Below are 17,767 nucleotides of genomic sequence, written 5' to 3' on the forward strand. Positions count from 1 at the left end.
GGATACAATTGCTTTTAAGCAATCTGTAGACTTATACCATTGACTCAGGGCCATGCCCTCACATCAACCGTTTTATTCTAAACATCAAGGAACATCCCAGATTCTTGAGATTGTCTTGCTAAACAGGTTAATATAACATACTGGCCTCATCAAAAGTCCATAATTGATAAATTTAGCACAATTTAACAGCCTGTCCTTTGTGTAAGACAGTCTGTCATTATTAGACAGTGCAAGCTGTTGCACTTTTTCTTATATAAGATTGACTTATTTGCACCTTTACTTTGTACCCAGAACAAATTGTTCTCACAATGTCATAGCTATTCTAGCATTTAGTACATTGTATACTGTAGTCAAAATCTCTGTTAATCTGCTAGAATTTTTTACAGGAACCTCCACCAACTTTTGACAGTACATTGACACCCTGAGTGGCATTTTTCATCCCTTTGTTGAATACATTCCCTTATTGGGGTGCCTCCTAAATGTTCCCATAACTGAAAGTAGAGAGATGTGTACAAGCACTCACATTAACTTTGACCTGACCAATTATTTTCCTGCTAAATGTCTTAGTCACTGATGTAAAGCATATAATCTGTTACATGTAATCAATAAATATTATTGAAGTATCTTTGTTTTTTTCAATCTAAAGTAGGTCACCAAGATGGACAATTTCCTATCAAAAGTGGATTACCTGTCTTATAAGGACTAATTTCCCACAGACTTTTTGAACTTTTTTTACACAAACAGTTATGTTCAATCCACCATTTTCTGCATAAGAAAATGCCTGTACCAACTACCAAATCAGTAATGTCCATTTGTTTGATGTGTTTGAGCTTTTGATCTTGACATTTGATTAGGGAATTTCCATTTTAAATATTCCTTAGAGGTTAGTAGTTTTGTAATTTTACTTTTTTTTATGTAGTTGGATTTGACAATTCGTTTACAATAGTCTTTCAGATTTGAATAGTATAAAATAGGTCAACATGACCTATATTTGATGTTTTATAAAATAAATTTCCTTTTGTCAAAATATTAATGCTGTATGCTTTATTTATAACAGGAATTTGGCAAAAAATGATTCAATTTGAAAGTTAAAGGACTGTTGGAATGTGTAGTAATATAACTTGGACAACAACTTCCAAGTGTTCTTGATTAGTGGTGGTCCAAACATTTGAACAACAGAATTTTTGCAAAGGACTGACACAATTTTGATATTTTGCAATAGAAAATAAAGTTAAAACCAGCAGGAATATTTTTTTCAATGTATTCAAGGACCAACAGGAATATTTTTTTCAAGAACTCAGACTTCTTTATTGTAAAAGTTTCACAATAGCTAACAATTTTGAGACCTATATAATTTATTAAAGAATAAGGTACTGCCACATTTTGGGGCTTAATTTGGTCCTTAATAAAAAAAAAAACACACAAAAAAGGAAAAGAAATAGTATAACACCGATAATGATTACTTCAGAAAAGAAACCCTTCATAAACAACATATTACATTAGCCTTTATGACTGAAATGTCATTAGGGAGATTTTCTTTGTTTTAAAAAAAAACCACTCATTTTGGGAACATTTTGAATAAATTCACATGGAGCACAAATATGTGCTTAACTCAATGTCCCAATGAATAAATAAAATACACTACCTATTTGAATGTCATTTTGGCTGAGGTGCTCTATATTTATAGTATAACTAATCGCCGTATTTGAATATAAAAAATAAGACAACGCGTGACCGAACGACGCATGGATTAAACGAGTGCGCAGCACGAGTTTAATCCATAGCGGCGTTTGGTCACAAGTTTTTTTTATGAAATTAATGTAGAAAATGTAAGGAACTATATCTTTTTCCTACTCATTGACAATTTGTTTTGATCCGATGTTATAGACGTCTTGACAACGCCTATTATTATACCTTACGTATATTTCAAACAATTCTATTGGGTGAAACGTAATCACGTGACATGGAATAATTCAGATAATTTTAATTCAATTGAAGGAAGGACGAATAACCCTAAAGAATTTACACCAGCGGTGAATAACCCTATTATTCACCGGTGAATAACCTTTTGAGTTTGTTTATTTGTACTTGAGTTACCTCCCATAAAAATGACGTCACAAACGTAAATAAACAAAATGGCAGCGTTCACGTTACACTGGAAGCCCATCGAGAGACGAGGAAATACGACATTGGACATAAATAGAGCTGAGAGTGGCAGCAGGCGATGATGTCTCTTATAAACGGTCCTTTTCAGGGCCATCAATATTTTACAAAAAGATTCTACTTTTGATGTATATTCGAGAAAATCGAACACAAATGTATTTTCAAACGTCAGTCTGTGTTCGAAATGCACTTCCACTGTTAGTTCGGTATAATAAAACAATTGTGGCCCCTTAGAATCGATGAATATCCAAAATTGTCAACCCTCAAAAGTTATTTCACTTCGGGCTGCGCCCTCAATGAAATAACCTTCTTGTGTTGACAATTTTGGATATTCACCTCTTCAACGGGCCATAATTGTATATTGTTGTATGACGTCAGAGAGTGAAATAACCACGTTTATTTCACATGTGAAATTATCGGTTTTTATCTAACTGGGAAATCAATGTAATTCATTGCAACCAATGTAATAATATTTCTAAGCATCATCATTTAGGAAGTTAATCATGAATTCTTGTTATAGCAATATTGTTATGAATTTTCTGTATTAAATGTACACAGTATTATGTTCTATATACAGTGTGAAAACCTGAGTTAGTTTGATTAGCTTTTGAATCTAGGTGGTTTGCTACTAGATGTATTAAATAATTAAAATATTCTTAAAATTCTTCAGATATTTTAGAGTTAAAAGCTAAAACATGTTTCATTTTTTTGATACATTTATTGATAATTAGTGTATGTATTTTTTTCTTTGCAGTAAACTGCCTGGGTGTCTTCATGAACTTGGAATAATTGATACAATAAAATACAGATTATGCTGAGCATAAATGAAAGAACAAGAAAGAGGGTGAAGGTATGATGTATTTTTGATAGCAAAAGTTTCACAAAAAAAGCACAATTGTTAACAAATTATATTTAGTAATCATTTAAGTTCTTTCAAATCAATACGTTCATGTTTTTCTATGTGCTCTAATAATAATCACATGGCATTAAAATGTTCCCTGTAAATTTTTCATGCACATTATGGAAATGGTAAAGCTGTTGAAATCTAGTGGTATTTAGATATGATATATTTTTGTTAGATGCTTGTTGCTGTTGTATACTATTGATTAGTTTAGTTTAAACATATTTATTTATAGTGGATTGGGAAACAAGTTTTGCAACTTATATTAATCCCTTTCCACTTTGCGGGTGCAAGTGCTGCCTTGTAGCAGCATTATCCTACTCTTTTTCAAAATCTACAAGGGTGTCTTTAAAGTGCAAGAGATATGGCTCTCTCTTAACACGGGTCAGCCATTTATCGTCCCCTTTCGACGGACTATCATCGTTTCCTCAAGACCATACTCGCAGATGGTGTCAAGGGAGAGCCGAAAATTGAGTTCCTGAAATTTTCATCATTATTGTCTGTCAGTCAGTCTGTCTAAGTATAGTCTCATCTAGAATAAAATGTGTGCTTTAATAATTCTTATAAATATTTTCATAATGTTAAGATCTATGAAAACTAGTCACCTTTCAATTATAATGATTTCTAGATCACAGTTATGGTGGAGTTATAGAACCTTATCCTTAAAACAAATCAAACATTTTTTCCTCTGTCTGTTTGACCATGTAATTCAAGCTTAAGTATTCTTTCATAAATCATTTAAACCTTTTTACACTCCTAACTATAAGGTAGTCATATAGACATTCTATCTTTAATTTGATGAATGCCAATTTGTGTCTGAGTTATGAGACACAATAAAACTCTGAAATTTTTCATGTTTGGTTCTACATATTATCAATATATCAACCTACGTTAATTTGAAGGAAGATTAACAAAGATCATAAAAATCAAGTTTAGCACCAGAAATTGCTCAATGAATTTTAACTGTGTTAAGCTTGTCTCTGCACAGTATTAATAAAATTGAGAATAGAAATGGGGAATGTGTCAAAGTGACAACAACCCGACCAAAGAGCAAAAAACAGCCCAAGCCACTGATGTATATTAAATCTACATACAATGTCCACTCTCACTGAATTAAATACTGGTATATTATAAACTTCTGTCACAAATGTTGACTGCTCTGTCACAAATGATGACTTCTGTTGAAATGAATCAGATATCTGTTAGTCATAAAAGTATAGATTGTAAACAAATGGAAGTTGGTCAATGTGGAATCTCTAGTTTAAATGAGAGGGAGAACAAAAGTAAATAAATGAATTAATACAGGGAGTTAAATAACTGGTAGTTTTACGTCTTTTACCTTTGAATTTTTAAACCCAAGCTAACAGTCTGGAGGGGGACATTATTATGCAGAAATCAGCATATTTGTCAAAACCAACTGGTACCTGTTGATTGATGGACTTCAAAATTTGTAAAATACAGATCATGATATGCAATTTATACCATGCTGTTAATTTTATCTAGAATAATGCTCCTTTCACGGTAGAAGTTTGCACCCTTCTCTGAACCAACCTAGTTATTGCAGCTCCTACAATAGGATTTTTTTTTCAATCTTCAAGAAACTTAGTACATTGTTCAATTCCTATACACAGCAGTGAATGTGGGTAGGATATTCTTGTGAGTTGAGTTTTTTTTGGTTATGCCCCCTTAAACTTGGAAGTTTTGACAAAACATACAATGTCAGCGCAACTTATCTTTCAATTGCTACAATGGTTTGATAGATACCTTAAAAGTTCTAAGTCTGTTCTATTGATTTATGTGTACCCAAAGGATATTGCTGTCCAGAGAGTTCATCCAGTTATTCCTTTAATTTAGAAAGAATTTCTTATAATTGATCATTTTTGTCAGCTGCTATTTCAAAATTGAATTGTCTCAATAAACAATTTTAATTCATGAACAGTTAATTATTTTTATTGAAGTTTTTTCTTAGAAATGTAAATTCTATAGAAACTTGCATTGTAAGTTCTCTTAAGTGTACAATCCTTGCCAGATATTTGTGAAATTTATATCAAAGGTCTATATTAATAACTATATATCTGAAGATTTTGATAGTCAACACTGATCACTTATTGTCCCAAACCCATTGTGGGGGATGTAGATATACCAGACTCTCCCTCTGTCCAACCTCAAATACACTCTTGTATGTACAATTTGCCAAATTTATAGCAATGTCTCGTACAATTAAAAAAAATTGGTGTTGATCAACTATTTCTGTAAGAGATATATCTTTGATAATATTATTTGTATGGAAAATTGAATTGTTAGTGCTCTTACGCTTACATTTCTCTAAAAAACATCTATTAAAAAAGAGGTTTTTGGGATACGATTGCTTTCAAGCAATCTGTAGACTTATACCGGTGGCTCAGAGTATTTCCCTCACGTCAATCGTTTTATTCTAAACATTAAGGAACATCTCAGATTCTTATGATTGTCTTGCTTTAAAAGGTAAAAACAAACAAAGGGATTGAACTTAAACAACTTTCCTATAATGTTCTTTTCATGTTTGATAATTCCCTTGATTAATATGCGTGTTTTTAACAACACGGAAAATCAGAATTAAGCAGTATTTATATTTAGTGTATTTATAAATTTAGAAACACATCAGAGGGAATTCCCAGTTTTGGTAAAATGCGAGAGTTGTCTGAATTCCATAAAATCTATTTCTGTCATATAAGAACTGAAGTGGAGTTTTTCTTATATGTTACCGTTATGAAACTGATATTTGAGATTGTACTTCCATAAAGAAATAGAGAACCATCTAGGTCGTTTAATAAACATTTAATATATGTTCTTGCTTCAGGGTTTGTTTTGGAAATTATGCGCATGCGTATAGTTTTCTTGACTTCAAGGGGTTTTTGATTGAATGGTTGCTCTAGATTCCCCACTCAATTAATTAATTTATAACTCATGGGATCTTTTCTATGTATGTCCGTTATTGAGGGTTATTGTTGTTGCATAATTTAAAATCATATGCATCATTTAAATTAAAATAAAGTCGTCCACATGGCAGAACACCCCTTTCGGCGAAATGGAATCTTCCATATTATCGTTTCGTGAATTCTGAATGAAAACAATAGTGGTGTATTAGCTCGTTCTGTTAATAAACGTCGTATTATATTAAAAACAGGCCCAATTTAAACCGATAAATGTGTACGGAAAGGAGTCGTGATCACTGACCCAAAGGAAATTAAATATTTAAAGAGTTAGCAATGGGGTGCCTCCTAGAATTAACGTAGGAAAATAGGTGATAAAATAATGTACGAGGTGAAATACCTTCTCTCACTCTGAGTTTCGGTGACTGCTGTGGAAAGTAAACTTTGAATTGATAGTACAAAAATAAAACACAATAGGCCTAATTACATTGTTCATACACTTTTATCCGGGATTGGCTATTTTGTAACTATTTTACATGTGCAGTTGAATTAGTTTTAAAAATAATATTATCCAGCTACAGTGTACATGTATACATGTGTCAATGAAACAACGGCAATCGTATCCCTCAGACCAATCTGCTCTTTGATTTTTAGTTGTGCTTGGAGAGATAAAAATATGTGCAGGGCATCATCGGCATGGGATTAGATTCAAGTGTACAATTATTACCAGATATTTATGAAATTTATATCAAAGGTTAATATCAACAATGTTTCATACCAGTTAAAAAAGTTAAGCCCCTTGGAAATATTAATTATATAAAAAAAATTACACTGTTAGTACTCTCCCACCTACACCTTGTGTCCTTGGAAGTGTTCGAAAATCTGATTTATTATTTTTACAGGATTTGTGTCCCTTTGAAATGTAATTGTTGACGTTTTCAATAGTTTCTATGAAAAGCTGATATCAACAAGGTCTTGGAATAGTGCTGGGAAAAAAATGTTTTATAAGAGTTATGTCCCTTGAAAATAGTGATGCATGGAAAATAACTTTCTTTTCAATCTCATTCCTTCATTTCTTGTAAGATACTAATTCTTACAAGTTATTGCCCTTTGACAGATAAAATATGTTTCTTGTGGGGTGCATTGGAACTCTTCTTTCTTTTCTAGAATTTATGCTGCGTTCACACATACATGTTTTTCAAAATAGTTTAATTCGCATTTGAACCGTTTGATGTCCAAACTTAAATTTCAATATGCAAAGTGTCCTCACCACAAATTAACTCGAATTAAAGCATTGACGTGTCTAATGCTAATTGAATAATGCAAAGTATAAGATAAAAAGTTTACATATAAAGTTCTTATCATTTGGTGTCAATTAGTATAGAAGATATTGTACATTATTCTAAAACTGTCATATAATTCATGCATAAACAAATGCACTAAAGAAACTATGCATCTATTCATTAAAATTGAGAATGAAAATGGGGAAGGTGTCAAAGATACAACAACCTGACCATAGAACAGACAACAGCAGTAGGTCACCAATAGGTCTTCAATGCAGCGAGAAACTCGCACACCCAGAGGTGTCTAGCTTATTGAAAGGGAATTTATTTTTATTGGAACTAGGTTGGCTTGCATTGACTAAGATGGCTTGTATTGAACATAGCTTTGAATTTAAAATGTAGGAAGCCAGGAAATATTTATTGTACTATTAATGAAACCGTGTCAATACATTTCTTTGAAGCATCAAAAGTACAAATTTCAAGGAACTTTAATTGTACTTTAGAATTGAAATTGCAGACATAGATCAAGTTTGAAACTGAATTAGAACTTGTTAAATGAGGCAACTCAATAACATGGATATTGAACTTAATAACAAGGATATTGATGAAGACTTTCCTATAAATATTTTTTTAATCAGAATATATGAATTTTAAATGTTTGATGAAATGATGGTAAATATTCATCAATTATTGATAAAATAAAAATAGTTTTAAAAAAATTCACCAAGTATTGATTTAAAAAAAAATTGTGAAGAAATTTAAATCTACCTTCAGACATCGTAAAATGGGTTTAAAATAAGATTTTTAGACATGAATTTTGAAACAGCTTTTAGCATCAAAATATTGATATTATTGAGAATTAATTTGTTATTTTGTTGTAGATATGTAAGTTTTAGAAAACACAAATAATTAGAATTTGATTTGGATTAGAATTGTGCCCATTGTAAGGTATTACAGCTTAAGAAAATGTTCACTTGTGGTCATCTGCGACAAGGCCAAAGGCTCACCTGTTATTCCTCTCTAAGGAAACACTTGTGGTCATCTGCGACAAGGCCAAAGGCTCACCTGTTATTCCTCTCTAAGGAAACACTTGTGGTCATCTGCGACAAGGCCAAAGGCTCACCTGTTATTCCTCTCTAAGGAAACACTTGTGGTCATCTGCGACAAGGCCAAAGGCTCACCTGTTATTCCTCTCTAAGGAAACACTTGTGGTCATCTGCGACAAGGCCAAAGGCTCACCTGTTATTCCTCTCTAAGGAAACACTTGTGGTCATCTGCGACAAGGCCAAAGGCTCACCTGTTATTCCTCTCTAAGGAAACACTTGTGGTCATCTGCGACAAGGCCAAAGGCTCACCTGTTATTCCTCTCTAAGGAAACACTTTTGGTGGATAAATAAGACCAAAAACTCATCAATAATTTTTTTAAATTTCAGAACATCTGAAAAAGAATTGGCACCAATGAGAACATCACTCAGGTGGAATTATTCTTTAACTTCTGTTGATGAAATTATTCTTTTTTGGTTCTACCATCTAAAAGTCTGCCATGGCTTTGAAATGAAAATTTTCCAACAAATTTGTATAACCTGGTTGTTGATTGTGTTATCTATTTGCGTTTATTAATTTCTTAGCTGTCTTTATTACTTCATACCTGTCAACCTGTGACAATGAAAATTCAGGTCATGACCTGCATTGAAGAATCAAATCTCAGGTCATAACGCGTACGAACTTTTTCGAGCTGAATTTCAGTATTTATGGTACATTTTCTTATAATGTATATGAAAGATACCAAAACATGAATGCATGTTCACTTGGTTAAGTCATTTTAAATCTTATTTATTATTATTTCATTGCACTTTAGAGATTTTTATAAATTTGTGTAACAGTCTTTATGTTCTTTGTTTGAGAATACTGGCTTTTTTTTTTTTTTTTTATCTTTATGACTACTGCCTTTATTGCCATTAAACATAACATCTTCCAACTTATAAGGAAATTAGACTATGATAAAATATAGTTAACGTGACGGTACCCAAATTGCACCTATTTTGACAGTTTTTTCATCTACGTTTTTTTATGATAAAGACAAAAATGTCCATTTTGTGTTTATTTTGTAGACGTATCCTTCTTATTATAAAGGTACAACAATTTGATTTTTATTCCATATGGAATCATAGAAAAATTGGTCTATACTGACCTCCAAACCATCAATGATTCTGAAATGAGGAGTACCCAAATTGCATCCATGCTTAAATTCACATCGTCAAAAGTCTAATAACAGAGCTTTTGTTTAATTTCTTCAAATATTTTGGACAATTGGATATTAGTCCATGCTTACTTATAGTATAACTAATCGCCGTATTTGAATATCATAAATAAGACAACGCGTGACCGAACGACGCATGGATTAAACGAGTGCGCAGCACGAGTTTAATCCATAGCGGCGTTCGGTCACAAGTTGTCTTATTTTTGATATTCAAATACGACGATTAGTTATTCTTTTTATTACATTGGCAAAATTGATGGCTTTTTTTTATGAAATTAATGTAGAAAATGTAAGGAACTATATCTTTTTCCTACGCATTGACAATTTGTTTTGATTCGACGTTATCGACGTCTTGACAACGCCTATTGTTGTATGACGTCAGAGAGTGAAATAACCACGTTTATTTCACATGTGAAATTATCGGTTTTTATCTAACTGGGAAATCAATGTAATTCATTGCAACCAATGTAATAATCTTCATTATTTTTTAAATGGATACTTGTAACATATTGTATTTGCTCATTTTAAAAAGATGACGTTTTGATTACGTCGCATGGCGACGTTTCAGTACATTTTTCTTTTTCAGTAAATACTTCATCTGTTGATAAATACTGTGAACGTTTTGTGCATATCTATATAGTTTTACCTATGTTGAAAGATGTGCTTAGTATCAAATCATAAAAAATACAAATTGTTTAGTCTCTAGGAAATCTTGTTAAATTTTGGCTGCTAGTTTTGCTGAATAGGTGCAATTTTGGTACTCGGTGCAATTTGGGTACCGTTACGTTATACAGTTAAAGGAAGTATAAATGTAAAAAATAATTTTCAACTTTTTTTTAAAATTGTATAAAGGTATAAAAAAATGTAAAGGTATTTTTCAATATGTATTTGAATTTTATATTTTTATGATTTAATCTTTTTCACCCATAAAACGTTAATATAAGGAATAATTTTGAATGGTGACAAATAAGGGGAAATAACTCTTAGTTAAAATATGTTTGTAAACCAAAAGTGCAATTTATTTACGACCTAAAGCTAAGGTAATAGGTGTTAATTAACAGTGTGTTTGACACCAAAGCTGTCAGATGAAGCCATGCACTTAATGGGTCACTTAATTTGACAGATAACATAGCTAGATGAACTTCCTGTTCATGGAAGAATTACGAATTTGCCGGTATTTCAAAGGAATATTACTTATGAAATCATCTCAAGGCTAAGAAATACGGGTCATTTTAGGAATTCACGGGTTATTTCAATGACCCGGCGGGTGTCCCAGGTGATCCCTCAGAATTGTGAAAATCTCGGGTCACACCCGCAAAATACGGGTCAGTTGACAGGTATGTACTTTAGTTTCTTCTTACATAAAACTGATGACCTGCATTGTTAGATATGTGTTAAGGTAGTTTGAAAAAAATGACAAAATCATTCTGTAGTCTTCTAAAATCTAGTTTATATTACCCTATTTAAAAAAAAAATGCATTTTATTCGAACTCGAGACCTTTAGCATATCAATCCACGACACATACCACTACACCTAGACGACTGGATACGAACTATCAGTAATTTAATATACTAAAAGGAAGCAAGATATTTTTATAAGTGGGGCGAGTTGACAGACCTTTATTCAGTGGGGTTTAAACCCTTTTCGTTTATAAGTGAGTTGTCAGACTGATTGTTCAATTTGATTTTACACTTTTTCAAATGAGGCGAGTCGGTAGACAAGAGTGGGGCGATTTTGTTTATAAAGTGGCGATATAGTGTAGGCCGATTGGCTGGTGGGGCGAGTTGACATTATAGTTTCTAAAACTGTTCGTAAAAATCGTTCTCATGGACGCAGAAAAAATCGTAATCAAAGAAAATTTCGGACCAACCATACAAATATTTCTGACCTAATTTCCATTTCAAAAAACAACGGCAGACATTATCTGTTAACCAAGCTTTGTTCTTTACCTATAAATAAATTAAATAAAATTTTAGAGGATTGCAACACAATTTCATATTACAGTCCTAAGTATGAAATTGTCCAAATTATAATGGCATATTGTTATTCTAAACTGTTTCCAAAAATTGATCGCCCTGAAGATCATAAAAAACATTTTATTAAAATAAAGTATGTCAATAAAGGTTTTGATTTTGTAAATATTGCCGGTATTTTTAACGACCATTCTGTTAAAGACCAAATTCCTGGATATTTTGATAATACTGAACTCCCTCTCATTTGTTATATTTACAAGAAATCTACCCGAAAATATGTGTTTAATTATAGCCAACTGTGTAAAGATGTAAATATCACTGAAAATACACCTATGTCGTGTAATTGCAGTAATTCAGAATACACCTATGGACCAAATTCCCATGTTATAACAGGAGACCTTAACATCGTTCGCGACCGAGAGTTAAAATCATTCCTCAGTAAAGGACCTAAATATCGTCCCCCGTCAACTATTAACTGGAATGAGTGTCGTAATATCATCAACGACTCACTCCGCGCCTACTGTTTGAAATGGGTAAAACGGGAAAAAGCTGACAAAAAATCTTTGGACTCTTTTATTAATTCAGTAATGAAGATAGTTGATATTCGAATACAACATTTTAAAGAACATTTTACCCTCAACAAAAACTATAAAAACCCTATTTTGCGTATCAAAAATAAACTAACAGAACTAGCCAAGGAATTTGTTTTTGTCCCGGCTGATAAAGCTGCTAATAATATCATTATTGTTTGACGTAAATTTTATATAGAGGTTCTGCAAAAGGAAATCACGAATTCACCAACATTCCAACTGACTTCATTTTCAGAAAACGACATCTGTAACAAACATAAACTTTTAGCTACTTCTTTACAAGCAGAACCAAACACAATGAAAGTCCCAACTATGTACTGGCTTCCGAAGCTGCACAAAAAACCTTACAAATATAGATTTATTTCATCTTCCAGCCATTGTTCAACTACTAAATTGTCTGTTTTACTTACTAGTACACTTGGTACAATAAAAAACCTGATAATAAATTGTTCAAATAAGGCCTTTGAAAATAGTGGAATTAATTACTTTTGGAGTGTCAAAAACTCGTTGGAAGTACTTGATAAATTGCATGCATATATTGGTGATTTTGAATCTGTTCAAAGTTTTGATTTTTCTACCCTATATACCACTTTGCCTCATATTCTTATTAAGAAAAAATTCACATCCCTAATTAACTGGGCATTTAAAAAGTCGGAATGCGAGTACATATGTTCAAACTCTTTTAGATCATTTTTTAGTAGCAATAAACAAAAGAACTATGTCAATTGGACATGCTTTGATACTATTTATGCACTTGAATTTTTACTTGATAACATTTTTGTTCGTTTTGGAGATTCCGTATATCGTCAAGTTATTGGAATTCCAATGGGGACTAACTGTGCACCACTTATTGCGGACCTGTTTTTGTATTGTTATGAGTTACAATTTATGACTAAAATTAGCAAAGACCCATCAAAACAACATTTGATACAAAAATTTAACAATACTTTTAGATATTTGGATGATATATTGGCTCTAAATAATGACGACTTCAGTATGTATACTAAAGAAATTTATCCTGTAGAACTTACTTTAAATAAAGCTAATGATAACAATGACCATTGCCCTTTCCTCGATCTTGATATCTATATCATAAACGGGAAGCTTAATACAAAAATTTATGATAAAAGAGATGATTTTTCATTTCCTATTGTTAATTATCCATTTTTAGATGGTGACTTTCCCTTGTCACCATCGTATGGTGTTTATATATCTCAACTTGTACGATTCGCTCGTGTATGTAACAATGTATTAGATTTTAGCGAGAGAAATTTATGTATTACTGAAAAATTATTACACCAGGGTTTTCGATATCACAAACTGGTCAAAACATTTACTAAATTTTATCACCGGTATAAGGAAATAATTCGTAAATATAACTCAACATGCAGACATCTTATACGTTCAGGTATTTCACATCCAAAATTTTATGGAAATATTCTTTATAAAGCACAAAAATGTCAGTATTCTCCTCAGAAACTAACAAAACCTTTAAATAGACTTATTAAAAGGGGATATAGTTACGATACTGTTGTCAGGTCATTAAAGATTGCATATTTTGGCTTTAACATTGATTCACTGATAGGGTCTTTGCATCGGAACTAAACACATTTATTTCTAAAAAAACAGTTGTTGGCATGACACGGGTTATGTTCTTCTCATATATTTTATGATAGTATGATACTAAACCCCTAACGGGAGGGATTGTACCTGATATTCATATGATGAAGACATAATCTTTCAATCAGTTTAATTGAGGTCTGGAGCTGGCATGTCAGTTAACTGCTAGTAGTCTGTTGTTATTTATGTATTATTGTCATTTTATTTATTTTCTTTTGTTACATCTTTTGACATCAGACTCGGACTTCTCTTGAACTGAATTTTAATGTGCGTATTGTTATTCTTTTACTTTTCTACATTGGCTAGAGGTATAGGGGGAGGGTTGAGATCTCATAAACATGTTTAACCCCGCCGCAATTTTGCGCCTGTCCCAAGTCAGGAGCCTCTGGCCTTTGTTAGTCTTGTATGATTTTAAATTTTAGTTTCTTGTGTATAATTCGGAGTTTAGTATGACGTCCATTATCACTGTACTATTATGCATATTTTAGGGGCCAGCTGAAGGACACCTACGGGTGCGGGAATTCTCGCTACATTGAAGACCCATTGGTTGCCTTCGGCTGTTGTTTGCTCTATGGTCGGGTGGTTGTCGCTTTGACATATTCACCATTTCCTTTCTCAATTTTATTCCCCTTTGCCATATTCTATTCAAGTAATGAAAAGTCCATCTTATGGAGCTTATTATCAAGCTTAATGTAGGAAATGCAAAATCTCTCTTATTTCTTATAGATTTAAAACATGAAAAACCCACTATTCTGCATTCATGAGATTGTTGAAAATTTTTTTAAAAGTGGTGAATTAGAGATATTTTTCATTCACTTCAGAAAATAAAAAAAAAGTAAGGCCATAATGCTTATTTTTGGGCTGCACAACTACTGGTAAAAGTGTAAACTAACAGTACAATTAATTATAACTTTGAATAATCTTGAGTTATCTCCCCTCATATATCCACTTTTAATATTTATTGTTCCATTATATCAAAATGCAAAAAGTCCTCTATGCAGGTTTTTATTATGAATCCATAATGCAAAATCCTATAATCAACATAAAAATAGTTCTTTGAGTCATTTTCTATAGAAAAAACTTTTGTTATAATTTATTTTTGGATTTTGGTGCCAAAGTTTTCAGATTGTGATTTTGAAATCAATCAATAAAGGATCTTCCTTCCACGTTTAATTTCTTTTTCACTCATTAAGGGTTTTCCAATATCAATTGCACCATGTAATTTGCAAATTTCTAACAAGAAGTTTTATTGTAAGGTCCCTGCATTGGTGAAAGCTGTACAAGTAAAGAGTACAAAAAGACAATAATTTAAGTTTATGCCTATTACCAGGAAAACTTTAATACTAATAAAGTCAGGTAGATATTGTGAATGACAAATAGGTCTCCAATACAAGATCTACAAAAGCAAAAATCATTGCCTGACTTGAAGCAATAAATAGGACAATTTTGATTCCCTTGTTAGAAACCTTTGCATGCAAGTTCTGTTACTTGGTAGAGTCAAATGACCTAAAAAAAATATTCAATAAGGAATGTCTCCCCAGTTCCAGAAATCCTTGATCTACCTTATAGAATATTCTGTATATCGTCTGAGATTCAGTTACGTAAAAGTTGATTAATGCTTTTCTGTTGATGTAAATTATTAGTTTTATTGATTTGCAATGCAGTCTTTATTAAAGTTAAAATTCCATGTTTTCCTGGGAAAGATATTAAATTGTATTGTCATAATAATGGGTTGATAGGTACAGTTAAAAAAATTGACTGCTATTGATAAACAAGAAGTAGCTTTTCAGAAAAGCTAGCTGTCTCTTAGCTGTTTTGTTCATATGTATTTCATTATTGTTTAAAAAGAAGAAAAAGAGAAAGGTTATTTTTATTCACTTCAAACCAGGTTTTCCCCTGACTTTGGTCAGAGAGGGTCTGTTGAGTCAGTTTCATGAATGGACGGCAAAAAACAATATTGATGTTTCTACTGCCATGCTAAAACAAATTAGGGTTGATAGATATTGGCGAATGATTTTATTTTTTTAATATTTTTTTTAACTGATTTACTGATACAAAACTTGTGTCTATCCTTGATGGAGTAAAAAAAACCAAGACATAAATATAATGTTTCCAGAGGTGGCAGTTTCAGCAGGGTAAATATATTGTTCCCATAGCAACTTGTCCCCTGAACACATTACGGGGGGACATAGCAATACTGGACCTCTGTCTGTCCAGTCTTGTGAGTGCTCTCACATGTACAATTCTTGCCAGATTTTTATGAAACTTATGTCATAGGTTACTTATGTATTAGCAATGTTTGTACAAGTTTTAAAAGTTTTAAAATCAGTACCGATCATCTATTTTCAAAAGAGTTATGCCCCTTGGAAACATTAATTATATGAAAATGTTCATCTTTAACACAATATTTAAAAAGTGGTGATCGTGCGGTAGGGTATAAACGAGTGGATACCGCTAGGTATTCACAGTCATCTTGAAAATAAAGAATGTGTCGATAATATAGACAACAACACTCATGTTTTTACTGCATAGTATCTGTTTATTGGGTCTACATGTTTCGCCTAGTAGATGGGCATCATCAGGACAATTATACAAAGAAATATGACAGTGAAGTATGAATCTTGCGGTTTAGCGGTTTAACCGGAAGTGTAAGTTACATAATAGTAGTTATGGTGACGTTATATAAATAGAAAGTGAAAGTAAGTTAAAATAGAAAATATATAAATAGAAATGTTAGTGTTTTCTTGAATGGTAACAGCATCTCGTGTGGTTGACATCTATCCCGTTCTGTGTAGTTAATCTCATGGGAGGTCTTTGGTGGTATTGTACGTTATTGTTATCTAATAATCATGTCAGTGAATTCCAAATTGGACAACACCTCACTGTTCGTTCCGTACAGTCAACTTGCTTCGCTCTGGGACCCTAGAGTTACTGCTTCCAATTGCGTCGGTAATGGTGTGAAGTGTATGATCGTCGCACATTTTGGAAATTAAAATAGTGATAGATCCGTAAATATTTAATTATGAGTTGTGTTAATGATTAAAGCTTTTGCTGTGGTTTGATGTTGAATCTGTAAGAGCTTCCAGCAGGTTTCTTCTTTCTAAACCAATGGTAAAGTATTGTAATACTCTGTTAAATCTTTATGTTAATATTTGTACAATTCTTGCCAGAGTATTATGAAACCTATATCAATGATTTATATTAGCAATGTCTTGAATGAATTGGAATATCAGTAACCATCCAATAATTTTTAAAAGAGTTATGTCCATTGGAAATATTAATGGAAAATGCATTATTATGACTCTTATGTGAACAACTCTTTCCAGAATTTTATAAATCTTGTATTGTAAGTTTATATTAGCAATGTTTTAAACACCTTTGAAAGTAAATGCTGATCAATATTATTAATGAGTTATGCCCCTTCGAAATAAAATTAAAAAATAAAATAAAAAATAAAATACAATTGCATTGTATTTGCTTTGTCAGAACGTTTTAAAGGAAAAAATGGGCTTTCTTAAATATTGATAAATCTCATTTAGGTTTTGCTGCAGATTTGATTAATTTTACAGGAATTCTTGTCTGTAAATACATGTACAACAATTCAGCAAATTACCGTTCCCAGAAAAGCTAATTATGGTGCTTCATTAAATAACAACGCCAACAGAAACTATACAGTAGGAATTTTTATTTCCATATATAGTTATGTACTGATAACGCATATTTGAAGTATTTTGTTTATTGCAAAAGTATATTTTTATGCCCCATTTACGGGCATTATGTTTTCTGGTCTGTGTGTCCGTCCGTCCGTCTCTGTTTGTTCGTCAGTCTGTCCCACTTCAGGTTAAAGTTTTTGGTCGAGGTAGGTAAAGGTTTTTCGTTGAGGTAGTTTTTGATGAAGTTGAAGTCTAATCTACTTGAAACTTAGTACACATGTTCCTTATGATATGATCTTTCTAATTTTAATGCCAAATTAGAGATTTAACCCCATTTTCATGGTTCACTGAACATAAAAAATGATAGTGCGGTTGGGGCTTCCACTTAGTACTTAGGACACATTCTTGTTT

General features: G+C 32.1%; 1 protein-coding gene across 2 annotated transcripts in view; it reads left to right on the plus strand.

Moving 5' to 3' along the window:
- The window catches only part of LOC139511697 (ecdysone receptor-like), a 134,548-nt gene that overhangs the window by 38,297 nt on the left and 78,484 nt on the right, over positions 1-17,767 (plus strand). For both annotated transcript variants that reach the window (XM_071298725.1, XM_071298726.1), the window contains one exon: positions 2,918-3,013. The gene's annotated coding sequence lies outside the window, so the exon portion shown is untranslated. The remainder of the gene's footprint in view (positions 1-2,917; positions 3,014-17,767) is intronic.

This window comes from Mytilus edulis, chromosome 2 (genome assembly GCF_963676685.1).
Source record: "Mytilus edulis chromosome 2, xbMytEdul2.2, whole genome shotgun sequence".
Taxonomy (NCBI): Eukaryota; Metazoa; Mollusca; class Bivalvia; order Mytilida; family Mytilidae; genus Mytilus; species Mytilus edulis.